The sequence below is a fragment of the Oxyura jamaicensis genome, chromosome 4, assembly GCF_011077185.1.
Source record: "Oxyura jamaicensis isolate SHBP4307 breed ruddy duck chromosome 4, BPBGC_Ojam_1.0, whole genome shotgun sequence".
Taxonomy (NCBI): domain Eukaryota; kingdom Metazoa; phylum Chordata; class Aves; order Anseriformes; family Anatidae; genus Oxyura; species Oxyura jamaicensis.
Window position 1 is genome coordinate 34,034,225 of NC_048896.1, and position 6,414 is coordinate 34,040,638.

At 33.0% G+C, this 6,414-nt stretch overlaps 1 long non-coding RNA gene across 2 annotated transcripts; it reads left to right on the forward strand.

Moving 5' to 3' along the window:
• Positions 1–520: 520 nt before the first annotated feature.
• On the forward strand, positions 521–5,780 carry LOC118166407. 2 transcript variants are annotated; one of them, XR_004750482.1, is made up of 3 exons: positions 521–665; positions 3,155–3,342; positions 5,374–5,780. It is a non-coding gene; the product is annotated as an uncharacterized LOC118166407 (long non-coding RNA). The 2 variants fall into 2 exon arrangements; XR_004750481.1 differs by lacking the exon at positions 5,374–5,780 and adding an exon at positions 5,244–5,371.
• The last annotated feature ends 634 nt before the right edge of the window (positions 5,781–6,414 follow it).

Genomic DNA, 6,414 nt, shown 5'->3' on the forward strand with positions numbered 1-6,414 from the left:
AGAAAACAAAAAAAAATCAAAAAAGTTTCTATTTAATATAGAATATGTTCCAAAAGTAAATGTATCTGTGTATTTTTACACTACACTAAAAATTAGCTATTCGGTACATCACTGTAAGGATTGAAACAACTTACGATCAAATAGATCTACTACATTTTTAATTATCAGTAAATTAAAATATATCTTTTACCTACATAATTCACCTTTTCTGCTATACTGAAGTATAGCATGCTTTTGGTGTAGGTATGCTGTGGACAATAAAATTGTCCATTCCTTTACTTCTTCAAATCTGTGTTGTTTTAAGATGACCTTAAATTTTTTGGTCCTGTGATAACTATCAGTCAAGCGACTTCATAGGTAAATGAAATGCATTGTTAATATTTTTAACAAAGTTCTAGGCAAAAGAATGGTAATTGTACCTCCTTCATTTATCCCTCAGTATGTAAAATACCAGTTGGTAAATATTATTCAGGTTCTGGCAAAAGCTAGAGGGTTCCTTCAAGTACATATAACAAAGAAAACTTCTTCAACATCTGAAATTGCTAATCCAACAGCACACATGCATGAAAACGTACAGATTTGCAATCCTCAGACTCTTTCCTGAATTTAAGACTAACTGGTGAAAGAAGAACATGCAAAACAGTGAAAGTAACGACTGGGGTGAGGTCAGTGGCTTCTGTCTCATTATAAAGAATTTTATTTATTACTGAAGGATAAAATGTTGTTTATGTGCTAGATTCATAAAAAAGTTAGAGAAAGATCACAAATGAGATAGCTGTCTATTTAAACTTTTACTGGTTGAATTTACTCTAAAATTTCAGTCTCAGGGTCTCACCCTGAAGGTACCTGAAATCCTGAAATCATTGAACATGTAAGGCCTCGGAGAGTGAAAATAACTACACAGTAAAAAAATAAAAAAATAATTTTAAAAAGTTTTTTTTTGTTTGTTTGTTTTTGTTTTTTTGAAAACCTAGAAATGTCCAAGAAATATTTGCATATTTGAGCAAGCACTTGCTTAAGAGGCAGGAAAGGAGCTCAATAAACTTGTAGATGTATTTTGTCAACAGGTAGAATCTGACTTGGCTAAAACGGTACTGAAAAGGCAGTTTGTGCGCATGTTTTGATTGCACTGCCAGGTCTCTGATATATAATCCAACAACAGAGTTTTTGAGAATTAGGCACAACTGGCTTTTTTAAGGAGAAAAGCTCCAGCATACCTATGTGCAGGATTCTGAATTCTCGTCTAAACAGGCACCTTAAATCATTAACAGAATAGAAGTCTTCTAAGCTTGGTGTGTAAAATGTGCAGCGTGCAGTACCTTGTAGAGTTACTAACTTACACACAAAAAGCAATAGTGTCATGCTGGCAGTAGCTCGACACCTGACTTAATTAGCCTTTTTTTTCAGATGAAGTACGGAACTGAGACAGATACCTTCCCTCTGGCTTTGATGCTAGTTTGTGGCATGGTGTGCCCATGTCCTTGTGGATATTACTCCAGCAGTGGGTTTCAGGCTTGCATTGAATATAGCTAACTACATGTAATTCTGTTTAGCAGAAAGATGCATTTCAGCAATTTCAAGACAAAAAACAATCACTTACTAGTTACTCGTAAGCATCACAGCCACCTATTTAAAATATTTCTTGGTTACACTTCATTCTGTTTTGTTCACTTGAGAAAAATAAATCAATAAATACAAATACTGGGATTTATTATTTTTTTGACAAATTGCAAAGAATGTATTTTATCAGTAAAATAATTCAACAGTTACTGTACAGAAAGGAAAACGTAAGCCTACATCTGACCAGCGCCTATGCAGCAGCTAATAGGGTTAAATTTTTGAGGTGGAATTTTGAAGAATGCAAGGGATAATCCTTCCCTGTACAGTAATCTTGGAACATAGTGACATTAATCTCATGCTTATGGTATCCAACAGCTTGGACCTTTGTAGTAATTAATAAGACTTTTTCTAGTTGCTGCTAAAATTAGCTTAGTCATGGTTTCCAACCAATACATCTCAGCAAAATGCCTGCAGAAGATTGTTGATATAACATAAATTATATATATATAAAGCAGTCCAACCATTTTTCCCAAGCATTTCCCCAAAATGCTGAGTATCTGCATTTTTCTTATGCTGATACTCTGAAAACCGACAATGCAATGTATCACTGCATTCCACATCCACAGGAGAGCAGTCTGTGCTGCGTGTTATGATGTCGCAGCATTAGATGAGCCAACAACAGTTGGTTGGCTCTGCTGCTTAGAAAATCTCATCCTTTGTATCACCACTATTTACGACAGAGACATTTTTATCAGACATTATGAATGAACACCTTAAATCAGCAAAATATTACAGCAGTCTGTCTTCTGTACAGCAATATAAATTAATGAAATGAGATTATTTTATATGCTCAAAATGATCCCCTTGCAAATATGAAATGAAACATTTAACCTAGTGTTGCTATTTAAGTGTTTATATAACAGTTTAGAATGAGGAATTCAAATATTCTGTGTTGGTCCAAGAATCAGGATTATCTGTTATGGTTGGTTGGTTTCCCTAAGAAAGCCCAACTGAGACATAGTTAACACATTTTATTATTTGATAATTTGATCAATTTATTTGTAATTCAAGCCCTGCACTGATATTGGATATTGTCATTCCTAGGATTCCTTAAGACAGAATTTTGTCTGTAATACTTGAGTGTATTTTCTTAAGATTAAGTGCCCATCCTGTACTGTAGAACCCCTCCATTAAAAGTAAATACACCTCCATTAACAACACTGTTATTCATAGTTCCTTAAAAACAGGCCAAAATGAATAGAAGTGACAATAAAATCCAGGAACAGTACATTTTCCATGTACTTTTTAATACATGTTGTGATAAGGCTGTTCTATAAGTCACTGCCTTGTCTCTGCTATGAGGCCACCACACTCTTATGAATAACATAACTGAGCATAGAGAAAGGTGCTTTAAAAATATATTGTCAGCATTCCTTCAGTTTCATTTTTGTGGGACTGCCTGTAATATAGATTCCATCTGAACTGCTGACCTTATCCCATAACAATGAGTGCAATGTTTCATGTCAGTGTTTCAAGAAGTTTGAATTCCTTCTAATAACAACAGCTCTGACTTTTCTTTTCAAATATATTTCAGAATCTGAACTTCATGTTCCCACTTAAAAACAGAAGTAATGTGAACAAATATCTTCCTATTCTGTGGGGACTGGGATTTATGATAAAAGAAAAACAGGCGCTAAGAGCAATGTGTGCTCCACACATTAAAAGGGAACAGTCAGCTAAATCACTGTTGTGATGGAAAACAGAGTGGCCTTTGATAGATATGTAAGTATATATTTCTTCATCATGAGGAAAGGAAACATTCTGGAGTTGTGGAAAGATCTGTAAGCTCTAGCACTAAAATTTGTTTCAGCTCAATACACATCAGGAATGCAGTGTACTAATAAACTGTAAAAAGAGATGGAGGAACGAAGGGAAAAACAAGGTCTAGGTTTACTTCCAAAGGATATGGACTAATTTTATTTAAACCCTGCCATACTTCTTGGCTTTTTAGTGCCCAAAATGTCACAATATTTCACCAAGGCCCTCAAAGCAGTAATACAGATCCATTTATGGCATGAAATACATAAAATGGCATGGAATTTTAATCTTCTAATTTAAAGACTTTATATAATTTCAGCTTAATGATTTATTTCTACAGAAGAATATCCAAATCCTCGGAATTATTTAGGTACCTAAGTCCTACCAAGGCACATAATTCCCTCTTTGACAATGTGCCTAAATGTATCTTAGTACCTTAATGATGAGTTAGGCTTTAAAATTTTTCTGTATGTCATTTTTCCAGTGCTGAGGAATAATTTCTATGTGAAGTATTGAAGTATTCTTATGATATGAAAACTTATAGGAAGGTTCCACTTCTTTAGTACTTAACAACTACCTTTTTGCCTAAGAGTATTCAGAAAATATTTCAAGAAAATATTTCATAATGACTGTTTCAGAAAGGTAATGACTTATATTCACTTGAAGTAAAAAAGAAAAAAAAAAAAAAAGAAAAAAAAAATTAACCACTATTCGTCCTTTCCAAATATAAATACTTTAAAGAACTTAAACCCTTATAATAGCAAAATTAGTTTATGGATGGAAGGTCAAAGCATGTTCAAACTTGATGACGCTGAATTCAGTTTAATCTTCAAAATAATTAGTTTTTCTTTTCTGGCCTCTTGAACATGGACATCACAAATGCTTAGTTTTTTGTCGTTTTTGGGGGAGATCATAGAAAGATATCTACCCTGATGATGGTTTGCTTGGCACCAAATAAAATTGTAAAAACTGTAAAATTGTGATAGGGACATTTTCTCTTAGATCACAATTCAAAATAATGTATTCAGTCAGTCTTATCATAATGTAGTTTATAATTGATCCCATGTCTACATAAAGCTGATTTAAAAAATGTCCTGAGATATCTAATGTGAATTTGCATCATCTGCACAACTGTTTTACAGTTAGAGGGACCATATATTTTCTCCTCTAAATATTGCTAAGTAAGGACATTCTACTGAATCTGACCTATTTCCATTTTGTATTGAGACTGCTTTTTGATAAATGTTGCATAACACAGATGTTTAATATCTTCACCAATTTGATAACATACAATTTCTTGGACTTCTAGATCTCATTACAGTCTGTGCTTTTTCAGATAACAATTGCTTGTTATGCTTACCATAATTTTTAAATTTAACTTCATAGGAAGAGAACAATTTATCTGAGTGAGAAAGGATAGATGGACTACCAAACTTTAAAATACCTACTAAAGTTGGGTGATTTATGAAACTTTCAGTGTTCTGTCTACATGAATGCTCCCTACATTTTTCTGTTTTTTTTTGTGTTTTTTTTTTTTCTTTTTATGAGAGGGTGGCCAAAATTTCAACAAGTTAGAAAAATAAAATAAAAATAAAACAGCCATATAGGTAAAACTCTACACTCAACTATACCAAAGCTATCCAAATTTCACTGTGTGAAGTCACAGATAAAAAAGGGAAATCAGAATCTAAATTACTTCCAGATAATTAATATTCCCTTAAATTCCCTTAAATATTCCCTTAATATTCCCTTAATTTTTCAGAGTACAACCTTTTCTTTTTCTAAGAAAGTATCATTATTTCTTAGGAACATTAACTGACTTGGTTAGCCAGTTAACATCAGCCATGCCATTCACGTCATTTCAGCTAAAACACCTCTGCAGTGGGGAAGTCCAAATGTGTTTCTGCCTCGAACCAAATGTCATCTTAAGGGACTAAGAATTTACAGTATTTCATGGATTCCTTTCCAATATATTTGTCTTCTTGTACTCTCCAGAATTTTCTTGAAGGAAGTCAAACATCTCCTGTCTTTTTAGGCCATGTACATGGTGATAAACAAATCAAATAGAATGTTTCACAGGGTAAAATTACATATTAGACCTGATTTTTAATTCTGTAACGCAAGCTTTAACTTAGCAACCTGATATACAACCTCATATATGTCAATTTTTGTTAATATTGGTGGACTTGTTATCAGACTGGATCTGGACAAAATTCATCAAAATCACTAATTTTCTGAAAGTGAAATGGTCATTTTTGGGACTGGGACTATTTGTGTGCCAAATCCCTGAGCTCTACTTTAGTTATATGATGAATATCCCACATAATTAGCCACAGGTCTGTTTAGAAAATTCATTCTGTTTAAGAAATTGATTTAATATATCTTCTATGGCATTTACAAATGGTTATTCGCTTCATACTTGACATGGCATGCATATACATATAAAATAAAACATATCTGAAAGTCAGGCTTCCTAAACACATTTCTGAGATAGTTTTCATACACAGAAAAGTGCCTTGATCAAATGCTATCATTATCAGAGACTAATGATTTTTTAATCACTCATTCTTGAAAAAATCAGCCTCAAAATGCAGGATATTTTCTGCAAATATTGAAAATTATCAGATACTTTAATTACTTCCCATATCTCCTCCTATTTTTATTTTTTTTTCTCAGAACATTTTAATGAGTGCATTGCCATTTGGCTTTTATTCAGCAACTAGAAGTTATCCAGCAGTTTATTTATAAAATTAGACAGCTTGTCTCCTTATGACCTATGAAAAAAAATGGATACGGCAAAATGATCTAAAGAATCAGCTTTCCCTAGATAAACAACAAGATGCCTGCCACCTAAGAAAATCCCCCTGGGAAGAGGGATTTTTTTAATGCAAAAAATTAGAATAATTCTGTTATGACTAGCATAATGTAATGACCCATCTCAGGGTATCTGTTAAAACAGGAGTAAGTGCAAACTCCTGTTTAGCAGTATGTGGTCTGGTGTTTAAACAGAACTTTAAAAACTTGAATAAAGCCTTA